The sequence below is a fragment of the Bos taurus genome, chromosome 8 (assembly GCF_002263795.3).
Source record: "Bos taurus isolate L1 Dominette 01449 registration number 42190680 breed Hereford chromosome 8, ARS-UCD2.0, whole genome shotgun sequence".
NCBI lineage: Eukaryota > Metazoa > Chordata > Mammalia > Artiodactyla > Bovidae > Bos > Bos taurus.
The window spans coordinates 70,911,000-70,930,606 of NC_037335.1; the positions used below are offsets into that span (position 1 = coordinate 70,911,000).

The 19,607-nt window shown below is 40.7% G+C and overlaps 1 non-coding gene across 1 annotated transcript; it reads right to left on the reverse strand.

Annotated features, from left to right (window-relative positions):
* Nucleotides 1-311: 311 nt before the first annotated feature.
* Nucleotides 312-392, reverse strand: MIR2285AJ (microRNA mir-2285aj). Its single transcript, NR_162225.1, has one exon. It is a non-coding gene; the product is annotated as a microRNA mir-2285aj (primary transcript).
* Between the last annotated feature and the right edge of the window lie 19,215 nt (nucleotides 393-19,607).

The window sequence follows — 19,607 nt, forward strand, 5'->3', positions numbered from 1 at the left end:
ATCTTCTAGCAGTTTGTGATGTTGGAATGGCTTTAGTAACATGGTGAATACATTCTCAGATGTAGAATGCATTTTCCAAAATGGGTCTTACAGAGGCCTATAGAAGCATTTCAGCCAGGTCCTCTGCAGAGTGATGAAATTAGAAGTTTGTTTCAGTGAACAAGCTGTGACTGTACCATTTGGAGGTTGTTAGCTTTATACCAACTTTCTGGGGTTCTAAGAGAAAGCTAAGGATTCATTCTTGTCCTTTTGATGTAACTGAGAAGAAATCAACATGCATGAAATGAGAGAAAAATACAAAGCTGTGTAATATTGTGTCAGCTGAAAAATTCCTTTAGATTTTTCCATAAGATGTTCTGGAAAAACCCAAACGAACTTTTCAGCCAACCCAATATTATTCAAACTGTAGATGCTGTGGGAACGCAAAGAAGAGAGCATCCAGGGAGCACGGGAGTGGCAGGACAAAACTTTTTGGAGAAGATGGACAGGAACTTCACCGTGAAGGATTTGGGAGGACACGGCAGACCCCAGAAGAATATGCGTGTGCATGCTAAGTTGCTTCAGTCATATCTGACTGCTTGTGACCCCATGGACTGTAGCCCCCAGGCTCCTCTGTCCATGGGGATTGTCCAGGCAAGAATACTGGAGTGGGTTGCCTCATGCTTCTCCAGGGGATCTTCCCAACTTAGGGATCGAACCCATGTCTTTTATGTCTCCTGTACTGGCAGGTGGGTTTTTTTTTTTTTTAACCACTCTAGCGACCTGGGAAGCCTGGAAGGACATGAGGAAGGCTCAGAGATGGGAACATGGGGCCTGTGTGGGAACTAGACTGCTAGTCTGGGACCTGCGGGGAACAGGCTGAGGAATGCCCTGAGCAGCAAACAGAGAAGCTAAAAACAAAACAAAACAAACAGGAAATCAGGGCTAGTTGAATGTTTCTGAATAGGGGAAGTGACATGTTTGAAGAAAAGCTTTTGTGGTTTTGTGGAAATGACTTCATGACCCAAGGTTTCATGACAGTACAAGAATTTAGCCACCACCTCACTAGGCTCTGAGAAAGGAGCTGTGATTTGGCTCTGAGCTGCTGCTGCTGCTTCTTAGGTTTCATCTTTCTAATTTATAAAATGATGATGGTGGTGGTGGTGGTGGTAGTGTGGTGATGATTTTTTGTTGCCCTTTCCATGTCCAGGCATCACCAGTCAGAGAGAAAATGGCCTTGTGTTGGAGCAGGTTCCTGAGTCCACCCTTAGGTCCAGGTGCTAACCTTTACTTGCTGGACCATGGGAAGTGTGGGTGTCTAGGGGAAGGTCAGAGAAGTGTTTTGATTTTTTTTCCCGTTGACTTTCTGTTTTTCAATAGCTAGTACAGCTATGCTAGAGAGGACTGAACGGATATTGGCTTCCCAAGAGATTTAGTTCTTGGTGATAAGTGTGACCTCATTTCACAGCTAAAAGTAGACAATCTAAAGGCTAAATGGTATGTTATTATTATTTTTTAAATTGTTTGGCTGTGCCAGGTCCTAGTTGTGCCACTTGAGGCACGCAGAACCTTTAGTTGCGGCAGGCAAACTCTTATTTGCAGCATGTGGGATCTAGTTCCTTGACCAGGGATTGAACCCAGGTCCCCTGTTTTGGGAGCTTGGAGTCTTAGCCACTGGACTAGCAGGGAAGTCCCTAAAAGTATGTTCTATATCATACAGCAACAGGAAATAAAAGAAACAGTTCTGTATTAGATTTATCCCTTTGCCCATAGCTCCATTTTTTTTATTCAAGTGTTGTTGATTTACTATCTTGTGTTAGTTTCAGATGCACAGCATAGTGATTCAGTATTTTTGGAGACTATATTCCATTGGAGGTTATGACAAGATGTTGAACATAGTTCCCTGTGTTGTACAGTAAATCCTTGTTGCTTATTTGCTGCATGTATAATAGTTTATATCTGTTTATCCCATACTCCTAATTTGTCCCACCCCCCTTAGTTATCCATAAGTTTGTTTTCTGTGTCTGTGAATCTGTTTCTGTTTTGTATATACGTTCATTTGTATTATTTTTTACACTTCACATATAAGTGATATCACATAGTATTTGTCTTTCTCTGCCTGACTTATTTCACAAGTATAATGTTCTCTAAGTCTATTCATATTGCTGCAAATGGCAACATTTCATTCTCTTTTATGACTGAGTAATATTCTGTTGTATATAAAAATATATATTAATATCACATCTTCTTAATCCAATTGCCTATTGATGAGTACTTGGTTTGCTTCTTGACTGTTGTAAATAATGCTGCTATGAACACTGGGTACATGTATCTTTTTGAGTTAGTGTTTTCATTTTTTCTGGATATATATATATATCCAGGAGTGGGATTGTTGAATTATATGATAACTAATTTTAGTTTTTTGAGGAACCTCCACACCATTCTCCCTGGTGACTGCACCAATTTATAGTCCTACCAACAGTGTAAGAGGGTTTCCTTTCTTCCACACACCCTTCTCCAACATTTATTATTTATAGACTTTTGGTAATAGCCATTCTGACAGGTGAGAGGTGATACCTCATTGTGGTTTTGATGTGCATTTTTCTAATAATTAGCAATACTGAGCACATTTTCATGTGCCTGTTGGCCATCTATATGTCTACTTTGGAAAAATATCTGCTCAGGTCTTCTGCCCATTTTTGGATTTGGTTGTTTGTTTTTTTGATATTGAGTGGTATGAGCCATTTATATATTTTGGATATTAACTCCTAGTTGGTCAGATCATTTGCAAATATTTTTTCCTAGTCCATAGTTGTCTTTTTGTTTTGCTGCTGGTTTCCTTTGCTGTACAAATGCTTTTCATCTTAGTTAGGTCTCATGTAAAAATGTTTGCTTTTATTTCTTTTGCCTCATAGCTTCTGCTTTTATCATGGTAAAAGATTTTCTGAATTTGAAATCTTTTTCAGAAAAAAAGGTTGAATGGAACAGGGGAGGGGAACAGAGCTGGATAAAAGAAAAGACTACTGTAGAGCAGTGGAGTAACTGAGTATTCTCAATCCACAACTAATTGCAAAGTGGAAAACTTCAGTCTGCCCGAAAGCCAGTCCCTTGGGAGATATTTGTGCTGGTGAAAAACTCTTTGACAGGTCTTGAATCTAATCCTTGAGTGGATAGATGAATGATGAGTGAGTGAGAAAAGCACCAGGAGCCTGGAGGGAGAGTGATGAGACTCAAAAGTTATAGCTGTAGTTCTACCGTGTGGACCCCAGGCAAAATGTGCCTTTTTGAAACTCATTTCCTTGCTTCTAAAATGAGGATAAGGAGAACCTCCCTGGTGGTCCAGTGGCTGGGACTCCCTGCTTCCAGTGCAGGAGGCGTGGGTTTGATGCCTGGTCGGAGAACCAAGATCCCACATGCTGCATGGTGTGGCCAAAGAAAGTAAAACCCCCCAAACAAAACTGCTTAAAATAAAATGGAGATAAGTATTCCTTTGCAGGAGGTTGTGAGATCTAATGAGAGGGTGCCTGTGTATGGGTCTTTATGAGTATTAAAACTTTGTGCAAAAGAAGCTTCTTGAGTCTTTCCACTCTGGCTTACTTTGTAACTTTCTGTGTGTTTTCCAGGTAACCAATTAGCTTTCAGTCAGTGGAGTTGCCTGCTTTTCCTCCAGTGGGTCTTTCCCCCGTGGCAGAGCAGTTGAAGTAGGTGTCTGCCAGCCCTGGGACTGTTTCCTAGTGGGCCTGTGTTGGGGAGGGGAGCTCAATGCCTGTGGGGGCTTTTTGGACAGTTATCAGCAGTCAAATCCTGGTACCTGATGTTCCCTGGGGCCTCAGTGGCATGGACACCTGAGAAAAGAGACTTGATGATGATAATCCTGTCACATCTGACCACTGACAAAGAGCCTGAGTTTCTCCTGGTTAAATGGTCCCCCAAACCTGGATGATCCAGGAGGTGAGCTGGAAATTAGCTGGACCTCCCCCCCACCAGCACTGAGTCATGAGCAGCCAGAACATCCTCCTGTCCCAGGGCTAGATGTGACCTGGGGTCAGGATTGTTCTTACTTCAGTTTCCTTTCCTCTCTTAATCATTTCCAGGCAGCCCTCTCCCTGACATGAGGAATATGGCCTCTGTTTATGGAACTTGTGGACAGGCTTAGATTTTGGGATCCTAGGCCACTCGTCATTAGGTTGATGACACCCAATCAAGGATCTACGTAAATGCCAAGCAAATTGCAGAGGAACTTGCATTTGCAACTAGAATGTTGCAGTTCACATTGTTGCTGTCACAGTACCTGTGAGCTCTTGTGGACATGGGGCAAGCCTGGCTGGCTACTCAGAACTTTGTGAACTGCATGTTCTGGTCTTAGAATGAGAACAACAATCTTTGTCCACCTCCGCCCAGGATTTGTCGTAAAGATCAAATGAGATACTGGATGGTGTGACGAAGCACTTTTAAAATGTCAAGAGTGATACAGAGCATGAGCTGAGTGCTCTGTGCTGTACAGCGAGTTCCCACTAGCCATATATTTTACATATGGTAGTATATTTATGGGGCTTCCCAGGTGGCTTGAGTGGTAAGGAACATGCCTGCCAATGCAGGAGATATAAGAGATGTGGGTTCAGTCCCTGGGTTGGGAAGATCCCCTGGAGAAGGAAATGGCTACCCACTCCAGTATTCTTGCTTGGAGAATCCCATAGACAGAGGAGCCTAGACCGCTATAGTCCACAGGGTTGCAAACAGTCAGACATGACTGAAGCAACTTAGCAGTGTACAAATGTCAATCTCAATCTTCCAATTCATTTCACCCGTCCCTTCCCGTCTGTGTCCACATGTCTGTTATCTACATCTGCATCTCTGTTCCTGCCCTGCAAATAGGTTCATCTGTACCATTTTTCGAGATTTCACGTACATTCAATAATATATGATATTTGTTTTTCTCTTTCTGACTTACATATCGCTGACTCACTTCGTTGCACAGCAGAAACGAACACAATATTGTAAAGTAATTATATTCCAATAGAAACATACTCAAACGCTTAGAAAAACATCTTATGGTTAACAAGGGAAAACCTGGGGGCCTGGGAAGAAGGCATAAATTAGGACATTGGGATGAACATCTATACACTAATAAATATAAAACATTATCAACAGGGGAGTACTATATGGCATAGGGAACACTACTCAGTACACTGTAAGAATTTACATGGGAAAATAATCCAATAAAGAATAAATACATGTATCTGTACAATTAAATAATGTTGCTATACACCTAAAACAAGCACAGCATTGTAAATCAACTATGCCAACAACAGCTTTGTGCTCATCATGTCTGACTCTTTGCGACCCTTTGGACTGTAGCCAGCCAGGCTCCTCTGTCCATGAAGTTTTCCAGGCAAGAATTCTAGAGTGGGTAGCCATCCCCTTCTCTAGGGATTCTTCCCCGTCCAGGGATTGAATCCATGTCTTCTGCTTCTCCTGCATTGACAGGCAGATTCTTTACCATCAAGCCACCTGGGAAGCCCCATAACTATACTCCAATATAAAATAAAAGTTTAATTAAAAAAAAAGAGTGGTATAATGTAAAGTCTTTTTGTTCCTGTACCATAAGAGGGATACTTGGGGAAAGAGAAGCACTGACCCCCCTCAGACTCTACTATTGTGAAATTTGGTGGGTATTGTCAGGTTCCTAGGGTATAGCTGGGTCACCATGGCTGTTCCCCAAACCTCTGGGAGCTATACTCAACTTGATGGCAAGCAGTTAGTTGGGGAGACACAGAAGGAAGTGGCTTAAGCAACTTGGCTTTTAAACACACCTGGAAGTTATTCCTGTTGCTGGGCCAGGGGTGGGATTCCTGCTGCTTTTTTCTTTTCCTTTCCGGGCTGGTCTTTGGGTATACAAATGTTTCTTTAGGGACTTGGAGGATGGAGTGGTAAGAACCAGCATGGAGGCAGCCCAGTATCTGAGTTATTTGTGTCCTAATCTAGAGAGAACTGATAGCTTTTAAGGAAGGGGAGCTGGTTTGTGTGTTACTGGCCACTCCACATACCTGCCCTTAATCCTGTTTCCAGAAAAGGGACAATTTCTCTGCTCCCAGAAAGTGCCAGAGAGGCACCATCCCCTGGGTTGGCTCAGGGGTGTGTCTCAAAATAATGTCTTGGCATTATTTTATGTGCTAGGTTGGGCCAAAATCTACCAAGTTGCCTTTCCTTCGTGTATTCAAAAGGATATGAAATCCATGTTTAAGGTTTATTAACACTCATTCATCGTGGACCATTTGGCAAGAGTTTTTATCCAAGAATGATTTCCTGCCTGGGGATGAGGCCCATCCAAGGCACTGGATTTTACCCCTTGTTCTGTTCATCTTGCTGGGTGACCTGAGCTAAACTATTTATTCTTTCTGTTACCCATAACTTCAGCCTTGAAAGAGGATGTCCTTTTAATTTTAAAAACAAAAATGAAACAAAACCCCAAACTCTCTAATCTTCCAAAACAGAAAAAAAAAATGTGCCTTTTGAAAAGAGGAAATTACTTTTTATTAGGTGTAAAAACCAACAAAAAAGCTCCCAACATCCCCAAAGTTCTGGGAGTTGCCATGAACCGCTGACCCCATTCCGTTAGGTTGGCAAACAGTCTCCCCCCAGCCCGCCATCCAAGCAAAACCTTGAGCTTGTGCCATGAAACAGCCTCGCCTCCCGTCACATCCAGAGATGTTTCTATATCCTCCCCAGGGTGCCGGCCTAGTCTTGTGTAAGGGACATTGTAGTCTTGTGTAAGGGACATTCATTGGCACATTGATAAAATATGCTGGAGTGGACTTGAGGGACAATCGTGTAATCACATCATTTGAGAAACGAGGAAACTGCAGTTCAAAAAGGGAATCATTTGCCAGTTCTGTGTGGGTTTGTTGGAAGATCTGAGGCTGGAACCTCATCCTTCAGAGCAGTATGGACTCTTCCCATGAAGTCCTAGAGACTTAAAGATATTCCCAGTGGCAGCCATAGCCATTGCTTACCTAGTATTAGGTGTGTTTCCCTATATCCCCCAGTAGTCTGCTTGGGGATTCGTGAATAGATCTGGCCAATGGGCTCTTGGCAGACCTCCACAAAATTTGACAAGAAGCAAACTTTTGTTGTGTTAAGCCACTGAGATTTCTGAGTCATCTTTGTTATTGTGGCATAACCTAACTTTTCCTGATCTACACACTTATCAACTTGGGAAAGTTGTCCCAGGAAAACTGACTCTTTGAAGGTGGTAGAAGGTCTCATCCAAAGGGTGATGTCTTTTGTCACCTGGGAGGTGGTAGAGTAGACCAGTTTTGAGACAAACATTGCTTTTACAGGCTTGGGAATCTGGCTGCTAGAGTGTGTCTCTAAGATCCATCACTTGTTAGCTGTTTGACTTTTGAGTCATTTACCTAATCGTTGTTCCTCGGTTCCTCCTCTGTAAAGTGGAAATATTAACAATGACTCTATCATTGACTTGTTGGGAAGGTTAGATGAGGTAGCATATGGAAAACCCTTATCATAGTGCCTACCGCAGAGTGAGCTTTCAATGTGTTAGGTCGTGTTATTTACTGAACATATGTACTCTGTAAAAATTGCTGTACTGGACTTTTCATGCTATAGGAGTGAATTGACTGTCTTCAAGGTACTTGTCATTGAACAGCAGCTAGATGCGTATCTACATAAGATAAATCTTAGTTGAGAAGCATGGAAAATATGGGTTCTCTGGGTCCCATTATTCTTTTTAAGAAGATATATTTAAATAGACTAATTGCTATTTTTAAAATAATTTAATTAATTAATTTATTTTTGGCTGTGCTGGGTGTTCACTGCTGCTGGGCTTTTCTCTAGTTGCAGCAAGTCGGGGGTTACTCTCTAGTTGCCGTTTGGGGCTTCTCTTCGTGGTGGCTTCTCTTGTGGAGCACGAGCTCTAGGGTGCACCGTTTTCAGTAGTTATGGCTCCCTGGCTCAGTGGTTGCAGTTCCCGGGCTCTAGAGCATGCACAGGCTCAAGAGTCGTGGTGCCTGTGCTTAGTTGCTCTGTGGCGTGTGGGATCTTCCAACATCAGGGATCCAACCTGTGTCTCCTGCATTGGCAGACAGTTTCTTCACCATCGAGTCGCCAGGGAAGCCCCGGGTCCCATTTTTGGAAGATCTGCACTAGGGGGTCCAAATAACAACCTCTTTCGGTGACACTGTCACTCAGTATCTGAGGTCTCCAGGATGGTGCTGGAGAATTCGTCACAGAGAAACCAATTCCATGTCAGTATTCACCAACCTTTGCTTTTACCAAAAGAGTGGTATTTGAACTTGGGGTATGTGACAGCCAATATGAGAAGAAGATTTCAAAATACCTAAGGGCTATGGTTGAAATTAATGAGTACTCTTCTCTGGGGGAAAAAAATTCTTACAAGGGAAAAATAATAAAACACTACATAAAACTTTGGTTCCAAATAAATGGATCACATACCCTGGCTCTACTAAATGCCTCCAGAAATATTTATTTATTAAAAAACATCAACTACTCTACTGCTGTGAGGCAGGGGTTGATCTGGGAGCCAGGGCAGGAATGCAAGGGTTAGGACCGCCAGTTCAGTGTACCTTGCGTGTTTTTTGGGACAGCCTGTGCTCTATTTTCTAGCATTTCCTCTGGCCAACACGCCCATCATAATGACTCTTAGGAATCCTTACTCTTGGTTTTAGTTATTTTCTAAGAATGAAAAGGAAGGAAAAAACAAAACAACATCAGAAATACCCTGGGTCTTAATTTCTAGAGTGGAGATTGTGACCTGCAGAAGATTTTCCTTTGTTTCTGTCATGTTCTATCACAAACTTGAAATCACTCCAAAAGGAGGAATGGGTTTTCAGTTCCTCTTGTATGTAGGGTAATTTTTTTTTTTTTAAATAGGAAAAGCCCAGTTGTGACTAATGACCCAAGTGGGGTTATTCCTCCCTACACTCCCCAGCAATATCCTCTGTCTTGTGAGCCAACTTGTCAGAAATAGTCACAACCTGGGCATTTTCATCAGATTAAAAACAATCTGTTTATGAGGTGGGCTTTGAATGTGTCTTCCTGCCTCAGTTTCTTTCTGAGAGGTTATTTTCTAACTACATATGAAAAATGGCTATCCTTTGGGGGAGGTTGTTAGAAGATATATCTGAAATGGGAAAAGTGTCATAAAAATGAGAAAATAGTGCTTTCCACATTCTAGAACATTTTCAATTTCACGGTGTCATTTGATTTTGATAGCATCTCTGTGAGTTGAGGGGAATAGACATTTTATTTATTAATTTTTTTGAAATAGACATTTTAATTCCGATCTTCTGGACAAAAAAAGTGAAGCAAGGAGTACCTCAGGAACTTAGGAAATCATTGCAAGTCAGGACCAAAACCTAATGCAGTGTTCCCAAGTGATAATAAGGAACACATAGCTCTTTCTAGACTCTCAGGAGACTTGTGCTTAGTTCCTGATCTGCCACTAAATGGGAGTGTGACTTTTAACAGATCGCTTAAAATTCTTGACCTGCCATTGTTTTCGTTTATGCAATGATAGGGTAGATGAATGCCTTGTAAAGTCCCAACACTCTGTGTTTCTTTCCACCCTATAAAGTGGTTTCGAGTGGGTGTACATGTGGGGATTGAAGGCATTACTGGGGAGTAACACATGGCAACTTCCAGAAGAATGGAAAATCCAGTTATCATGCCTGGAAGAGGCTGGGATCTGCATTTTCTATCTTTCCAAGATGCCTGGCCTCTGAGAGATGCCCATCATGCTAGGTGTGGACAAGATGGTGTTGACCAAAAGCAGAAAGAGGAGTAATGCTTTTGTATTTTACCCATTTCCAACAGATATACCAGAGCTGGAGAATGAAAGGTGCCATTAGAAGTAAGGATTGTTTATTTATTTGTTTTCATGTGTGTAGCATAGACATTTATTATAGAAATTGACAAATCAAGGGTTCTAATAACAACTGTGTAAATAGACCAAATTGTTTGTTTGAGCCTAATTCCCCCAAAGTTATACTTGGAGGAGAAAGGGATTAACAGGTACAAACTATAATGTATAAAGTAAGTTGCAAGGATATACTATACAACATGAGGAATTAACCAATAGTTTATAATGACTGTAAATGGAGTATAACCTTTAAAAATTTTGAAACACTATATTGTACACCTGTAGCATATAATATTGTACATCAACTATACTTTAATAAAAAAGTTGTACTTTTCAGAGGTAAGGTAAGGGTTTTGTTAAGCAATATGTACATGACTGTTTCTTCCATTTTAATGCAAATTAGTGACTATTTCAAAAGAGTGTATTGGCTTGGCTGGAAGACCAGAAAGGAACCTGCGTTTGGCAGGAGGAAATTCAGACTGCAAACAAGGGTTACTTCCATTGTGGGAACAGAATGGAAGCACTAAGGGACTTCATTTTCTTTCCCCCCTTAATAAATACTTATATTTGTCTTATTGGCAGATGTTTATCTTCCCCTGGATCTCCTTGAGCCTTTGGGAAATATTGAGATGATATAACAAAGGACATGTCCTCCAAAGATAAGTGCCTGCTTTTTAGTAAAGAACTGCTCTCAAGTAAAATGGTGGAATGAAAATAGCATGAAAGGGTCCAAAGAAAAATTTCTCTTTTGTTTTGATCGGCACTATGAAGTTGGTGCCAAAGGATGAGGCTCTTCTGTGTCCAGGGTGGGGCAGATGAGAGGCCACAGAGCAGAGTCAAGGCTAGCTGGGCGTTTGTCTTCATCTACCGTTTATGCCCTGATGTGGCTGTGTGAGCTTAGGTAAGTCATTCTTCTCACTAAGCCTCAGCATACTCAACTGTACAATGAAGGATCAGAGAAACGGTGTTCAATTTCCTACAAAGAAATCTTGAATCTCCATGCAGCTCATTGAAATTGCTTTTTTTTTTTTTAACCAGATACTCCTTTCTATCATTCCTCAATGATTCCCCTCCTGGGATAAGCTCATAACCTCTCAGAAAGGCTTCCCCAGGGGGGCTGGGTAATGCTGCCTGGACAGCTTTGAAAATGGGGTATATTCTCCTTTACCTTTGGCCTTTGAGTAGGTTCATTTTTTAAAAAGTTATATTTCAAAATAATGTTTTTCTTTCTTTTTTGTTTTTTATTTTTATTTTTTTGCTGTGCCCCAGGGCATGCGGGATTTTATTTCCCCAACCAGGGATGAAATTGTGCCGCCTGCAGTGAAAGCTTGGAGCCCTAACCAGTGAATCAGTGAGCCTTAGGGAATTCCCCATTGAGTAGGTTCTTGCTTGGAGCAGGGAGTGGCTGAAATCTCTGGTTGCAGATATCCAAGAGGGCTCAGAAGCATTTGAATGATCTCAGTCATTGGTTAACAAATTAAAACCAAAGAAAACTGACCCCCTGGTCCTCACCCTAGTTCCAGGGAATCCCTAGGGGTGGTGCTTGAAATCTATATATTTAAATAAGTTCTGCAGGTGGGGGCCAACTGCCATCTTAAATCATCTCTTGGGTTCTCTTCTGAGATACAAAATGTTTTTAACATAGCTCTTAATGTTGAGGTGAGGAGGGACTAGCCAAAAAGTTGACCACCACCCCATCTTGCCACCTTATCTCACACTTTAAGCTGATTTCTCAGAGCCCCTCACCACACCAGTACTGACTCACCTGGTCTCTGTGATCATGCCCCACATCAAATGTTATTTGCCCTCCTTTTGGACTTTTCAAGTTCAACCACTTTTTGTTGTTGTTTATATCAGCTCAAGTCCTCTTCCTGCAAAATACCATCTTTGTTCACCCAGCCCAAATTTAGTATCCTATTTTATACCCCCTCTGAAATCCATTCTCTGTTCCACTAACCAATATGGTAGCCACAAGCCATATGTGGTTGTGGCTGAGCACATAAGATGTGCTTTGGTACATTCACACACTGTCTTTCATTGTATATGCTTTGGTGAGCTCAGTCAGGCTAGTAAGCCTGCCTTCTGGAGCCAGAGCTCATAGAGGACAAGTGTCCAGGGCATATCTTTTTTCTGGCATCTTCCTTGGTGTTAAGCACAATACTATCACAAAGAGGAGCATCTGGTGGTCCTTTCTCCCGGGACCAGCTGACCCATCTACAGAACCAGAAGTCAAACTTGTAAGAAGGCTGTTGGTGGCTGAATGGAGACACGGATGACAGGTGGAGATAGCTATGGAGGTGAGACACTTGCCTTTATCGTGTCCAAAGACACATATGTTTAGTGCCTGAATGACAGCACAGGGCATGCCTCATTCTCTTCCTGGCAACTGCAACCCTTGCCCTTCTCCCATATAGGCACATGATGACCCTTTTCCCCTGCAAGGATGATGTTGATGTTTGTTGTAATTTGGCTTCCCATGACTTAAAAGAAGGTGAAGGTCGAGCCTTAATATTGTGATTTAGCACATGATTAAGTACGTTGGTTCTGATCTGCATTGTCTGGTATGGTAGCCGCTAGCAACAGATGGCTATTGAAATTTAGGTGTATTAAAATGAAGCAAAAATTTAAAATTTAGTCATCCAGGTGTACCAAGTACATCTCACATATGGTTTGTGGCTACTATTGGATAGTGGAACACATGACACTTCAAACATTGCAGAAATTTCTATTGGACAGTGCTGGTACAGACTGTCTGGGTTCAAACCTCTGCTCATATGCGATGTGATTTTGAATAAACTACTTAGTTGTTCAGTGTCTCAGTTCACTCATTTATAGGGTAGAGAAAATAATAGTACCAGCTTCACACAATTGTTAAGGTTCAAATAAGATAATCCATATAAATGGTGTGGCAGAAACATAACACTCAAGATTAGCTGTTAAACAACATGGCTTCTCGTGCTGGCTCTATTGTTTCTGAGACTTCTCTCCCCACTGCAAAGGATGATTTTGGTGCCAAACATTGGGAGCTTCTCGACACATACTCATTATATGTACGAAGTGTTAACTTCTGTGGGAACAAAGGGTTCCGTGGACAGAGAGTTAGGAGGTTACTTGGCACAGCTAGTCCTGTTGAGTCAAGACTGAGTTTTCTCTGCCTACGTGCAGTAACTTGGATCTGCCTTTGAACCAGAGGACATTTGATGCTTTCACCTTTTCTGAAAGGACAGAAATTTCCCTGATTGTGGGCGTTCAGCCAAGGGTGAGCACGTCTTGACCCTCTCTGGGTTCTTTCTCTCTCTTTTTCCCCCACGCTGAAAGCATATTCCCTCTGAAGAGGAAGTTTGTTTTCTGTGTCCTGGAAATGTCAGGCTCCCCAGAGGGCTAAAGGGTGGACCTGTCTCAGTGAAATGTCTCTTCCTCTGATGCAGTGGGTGACCCCCTGCTTTCTTGAATGACATCAGCCGAGCGGTAATCAAAGTACTCACGCCTGACTCACCATGGACTGTGGAGAATTGACTTCCAGCATAGCGGGGTGGGGGTGCGGTGGAGGAAATGGCCCTTGGCATGTGAATGACTTCTTGACTTTTGACTCAGACCTCAATTGTGCTCAGGCCTCGGCAGTCCCCTGCTTTCCCTGAGCATCTGTTTATTGCCTTGAAGCTTCTTGACTTAATTCTTTGCCTGGTTTACAGTAAGCCTACCCTGGGTTTCACAGGTCACTGCAGAAGAGCTGAGCAGTTTGCATCAGCAGGGAGCCAGAATGCTAGGACACTTGCAGAGTGTGCCTTGAGGCTGGTCTTCGCATTGTAAGTTCCCATCAATACACAGGAGCTAGAGTCCATCAGCTGATGCATTTTGGCATTTGGTCGTGACTTACGTGAGGGAGAGAAGGCAGTGTTTGAGACTTCAAGGGCTGATCTAGCATGAGGGAGCTAACCTTGACTTACTTTCAGAAGCCCAGAGATATCAGCTATTTCCCAGCCTCTGAGTCGTCTAATCTCCCTAGTAATTATAACTCATTGTTCCTCTGACTTCCTTTTCCATAGGACAGTGTCTGGGGTGGACTTGTCCTAGGGCAGGGCTTCCAGAAGCAGTCCTAGAGAGGGCTCAGACATGTGCTCTAAGATTTTCTCAGAGCTCCTTAAAGTCTGACTGATGAATTGTCTGAGAGCCAAACCGAGATGAGCAAAAGTGAAAATTCATTTACCGTTGGGCCTCTTTCTCTGCTGAAACCACGGAGTGCTCACCACCTCATCCATCATCGTAATGCAGCGCTCAAGATAATTTTCCTCTTGCTTTCTAGAGCATAGCGAGATAGGCCTTTTCACTCTTGGGTACACTTCCTTCTAAATATTGTTTTTTTAGGGACACTTTTAATATAATGTCAAAGTTCTAGCAAAGTTGCAGGAATATACACCTTTCCTTAATGATTCATTCCCTGTTGACAGTTTCCCCATTTTCTATTTTGCTCTATCATGTCTGCCTCTTTCCCCCTCTCTTTCCATCTTTATTTTTCTGTTTTTACCCCTGAACTTTTGAAAGTAAATTAGAAACATTGTGCCTTTTTCTTCTTAAATACCTGTCTGTATTTTCTTTAAAAAAAAGGATATTCTCTTACATAAGTATAGTGTAGTTACTAGAAAATGCATAAAGTTTTTAAAGACAACAAATGTTCTCCATACCTTTCTTAAAGAGTGTGTGCTTAGTTGCTGAGTCATGTCCTACTCTTTGCGACCCCATGGACTGTAGCCCGACAGGCTCTTCCTTCCATGGGATTCTCCAGGCAAGAATACTGGAGTAGGTGGCCATGCCCTTCGAATCCACGGATCGAACCCAGGTATCCCACATTGCAGGCAGATTCTTTACTGTCTGAGCCACCAGGGAAGCCCATACTTAAAGAGTGTATTACTGTAAACAAAACAAAACAAAACAAAGCTACCCACCTTCCCTGAATCTCCAGAAACACAGGTATTTAGGCCATTTTGTGTATTTGCTGTGATGTTGGAAGTTGTAAATGGTATAAGGAAAGATTAGAAATAGTCCCTGTCCTAACTGAGGAAATAAGATGGATGAAAAGTTAAAAAATAAGTGGAAGATTTAAAAAGAGCCTATTAATTGGTTAAATCCAATTATTTTTTCTTTGAGAAAAATAATTTAAAATACCCTTGAAATCACCATGAAAAAATGGTAAGTGCAACATTAAAATAATTATTTAACTTTATTTTTAGGCCATATAAATTCCTTAGCTAATAGCAAAATTGGAGAAGGATTTCGAGATAATTGACAGTAAAGTTTTAATTGAATTGAATTTTTTCATACTTCAATAAAATTAGGGTATTGAGCAAAAAATTATTGTTTTAGTAGACAAAGTCTTCAGTTGCAAAAGCAGAGGAAATCTGTACTAAAACTCATTTGTAATATTTAAGTATTAAAGAATTATAGAAAGTTTGACTACGTCCTCTTTATTTTTGCAACACTTCCTAGCTCTGTACCAGGCACATGCAAGATAATTGTAAGACTTTGTTTGATGAAAAGCAGTGGAGCAGGAGACATAGAACATGAATGCATATCCCAGGGGCAAGAGTCTTGGATTATTCATTTTTATCTCCAGAAGAAAAGATGCTGCCACAGGATTAGAATCCAGTGGAAATGTATATATTTTTTAGTTAAAATTTTCAACACATCTCCCTTGTTTAGTGAGACTGTGAAGAAAAGATGTCTGGGACAGGTTTTGTACTCACTGTTGCCAAGACTCATATGCTGACTGTCCTGACCCACCTGTAGGCCTGGGATAGGCAGTAGGAATGAATTATTATTATTTTTTGACTGCACCATGTGGGATCTTAGTTCCCTGACCAGGACTCGAACCCATGCCTCCTGCATTGGGAGTGTGGCATTTTAACCACTGGACTCCCATGGAAGTCCAGGAATGTGTTATATGAAGCTGAGATAGTTTCAACCTCATACACTGTAGCCCACCAGGCTCTTCTATCTGTGGGATTTTCCAGGTAAAAATACTGGAGTGGGTTGCCATTTCCTCCTCCAGGGGATCTTCCTGACACGCCACAACAAAGATCAAAGATCCCACATGCCACAGGCACAGTGAAAATAAGTAAATATCTAAAGAAATGTAGATGGAGGAAAATGTATAATTACACTGGGTAGTCTCACTTTAAAAACGTGACCTTGAATCTAAAGTGGACTTAACGCTGAGGAACAATCTTATTCTTCACTCCTGGTTATCTCATTCTCTCACTTTTCCAGAATTTCTTCACAATCTGTCACAGTCTCATCCCACACACTCCCTCCCATGCAACTTAATTTTTAATTGAATTTTATCAAAGTAAATCATGTACATAGTTTAAAAGTCAATAAATAACATTAGACATATAATGAAAACAACAGTTCTTTGCCAAATTTGTGTTCTTATCCTCATATTCTTGAGGTGATACTTTCTTTTTTGTCAGGGGGCGGGTTGCACTTTGAGGCATATGGAACTTCCCTGACCAGAGATAGAACCCATGCCCCCTGCAGTGGAAGTGCCAAGTCTTAACCACTGGACCACCAGTTTTTGTTTGTTTTGTTTCCTTCTCCCAGTGAAAGTCCATGATTATATTAGTACTTCTTGTTTTATCAATGACATATTGACTTTACACACACATTCTCACACAGACACACACATTTGTACATGCACACACATGTTTCTTCTCCCATCACTCCCTCTTTAATATTGTTTTCTTAAAAGTTTTGGTTAAATCATTCCCCAGTGGTTACACTATCATTGCTGTGTAACTAATATTCACAGCTGAGCTTCATCTATGCCAGGACACCATTTCTTCTTTTTGATAAAAATGAATTTTTCTCTGAATTATTGTCACTTTTTTATTCACCAAGTTTTATTTGTTCTAATCATTAATCTCTCCAACTTTCCTCTAAAACATGTCAGAGAAGCTTCTCTGACTATTCCAGGTTTTCTATTATTTTAATTTTTTCTTGACAGCCTCCTTCAGGGAACCTCCCTCCCCTGTTCCAGTCCAGCTGGTTTCTTTCCGGGCTCCTGCAGAATTGCCATCTGGGGCCACTCTTCATTACCATTTTGTGGGGTCCTTCATCTCTCTTATGTTAAAGCCCTGCTACTAAGACCCCACATTTTCCTTTCTAGCCTAAGTCTTTTCTGTGAGGTAGTGAATCATCCAGTAGTTTCCCAAGAAAGGTACCTGGGAAGACAATTTTGGGGGCATACTGAAAACAAGAAATATCTTTATTTTACCCACATACTTGATTGATAGTTTGGTTGAATTGCTGTTGTTGAATTTGTTAAGTTGTGTCCAACTCTTTGCAACACTTTGGACTGTAGCCTGCCACCCTTCTCTGTCAGTGGGATTTCCCAGGCAGGAATACTGGAGTGGGTTGCCATTTCCTTCTCCAGGGGATCTTCCTGACCCAGGTATTGAACCCAAGTCTCCTGCCTTAGCAAATGGATTCTTTACCACTGAGTCACCAGGGAAGCCCATTGGCTGGATACTTAATTCTAAATTAGAATCAATTTTCTCTCCCATTTTGATGGTACTGCTACACTGTTTTCTAGCTACTAGTGTTGCTAATAAGAATTTTAATGATGTTGATACATGTCTTGTAAATGAACCCATTATTACTCTCCACATAATTTTAGGTTCTCATTTCTGGTATTGATAAAAGTGACATGATGAACATTTTCAGTCCTGGAAATTATTATTATTACAGTTGTTGTTGTTGTTCAGTCACTCAGTCGTGTCTGACTCTTTTTGATTCTTTGTTATTATTGTTTAATTGCTGCTCTTTTCCTACTTTCTCTTTCTAGAACCCCTACTAGTTGGCCATTGTATGTCTGGATTGATCCTCTGTTTTCCTTATCTCATCAATTTTCTCTCTCTTTTTCTGTTTGTTCTACTTCTTGGGATTATTTCCCTACATTTTTGCTGAATTAAATTGTCTTTTCTTTTTTTTTTTGCTATTGTGCTTTTACTTCTCAAAAGTTCTTTCTTATATTTTGAATATTCTCCTTTTTACAGTATAATGTTCTTGTATCATGGACCTAGGATTTCTTATTTTGTGGATGGTACCAATCATAAAATACTCTCTCTTAGTCTTGAGTATGACATGCAGAGAAATAAAAACAAACTTGCTGAAGAATACATGAATGCCCTTGTCCCTGGGGCTTTGGTGTTCAGCACTGGGCATGAGGTGTAACTTAAACATTTGTTTTCATGACTAACTCCAGGGAAATATTTATTCATGTCTCCTGCCCAAAGTCTCAGGATTGAAGGGAATTGTCTTCAAATGCTGGGTGGTGTCACGCAGGATTTAGAGAAGATGGTTTAGGTGAATGAGGAGGATGTGAGTGATGGGAGCACTTACGTAAATGTAAAAACAGTTTGTCAAATCCTTTTCTCAGTTAGCATGAGTTCAATAGATTTTTGCCTGATAAAATATCATTTTCCAATAGCACCCAGTATTCATTTCTTGCTCGTCTTCAGGTTTGAATTGTGGTTTCAGAGTTATTCAAGGATTAGCATAATATTTGCCAACAGTTGTTCATAGCAGCTGAAGAACATTTTGCAATTTTAAACAAAAATACTCTGAAATTTGTGTATATGTGGGTCTAGACGTAACATTGTGAAATGCGATACCAATCATTCATTGGCAACTGGATGGATGTTGAATTGGAAATAGGTTTACTTTTATGAAATATGTCAGAGTTAGAGATAATCATACTTTCAAAAAATGAATAAAACCTAGTTTACATAAACCAGTTTGATTTAAACTTTGGTATTTTTAAACTATAATAATGCATTTTTTTGTCTTTAAATTGTATTTATTTTTTCTTTTGTCCTTTTAGTCTTTAAATTTTAATAGGCCATTTTGAATGCTTTAGAAGAAATAACTTTTGAAATGCATTATGAACACAAAAGGGCTTCCCTGGTGGCTCATACAATAAACAATCCACCTGCATTGTGGGAGACCGGGGTTTGATCCCTGAGTCGAACATCCCTGGGTTGAAAGGTGCTTCCCAGGTGGTGCTAGTGGTAAAGACGCCAGTGCAGGAGATGTAAGAGACATAGGTTCAATCCCTGAGTCAGGAAGATCCCATGAAGGAGGACATGGCAACCCACTCCAGTATTCTTGCCTGGAGAATCCCATGGACAGAGGAGCCTAGCAGGCTACAGTCATTGGGGTTGCAAAGAGTCAGATGTGACTGAAGCGACTTACTATGCATGCACACATGAGCACAATAGCTTTTGACATTTACTTTATACTTTTATTGAAAATATATTAGAATTTTAGTTTTTGGTATCATTACTGTCAAGAGAGTCTAAAACATGTAAAAATCTCAGTTGGAAGAACAGTGGTTTTACTGATATGAAGGCAAGGAAAATAAACTTGTGGAATAAATAAGTAATAATTATGAATCATGTATAATTTTTTTTTTTACTGTTAATGGCTAGCCCAACAATAGAATACCACACAAGGACAGTAATTCAATCATTGTTGCTATTTTTCTGATTTTCAGTCATTTAAAGTCCTAGCTTTATACAGAGAGTTTTTTTTTTTTGTTTTTGCTGCTGCTGTTGTTGTTATGAGGATATATTCATCAAGATAAGAGGAGAGAACATTTTATTTAACAATTTGTTAGCTTGCTTAAAATTTTAAAATATTTAAAGACATGATGCATGGGACTTTATCTGTACTT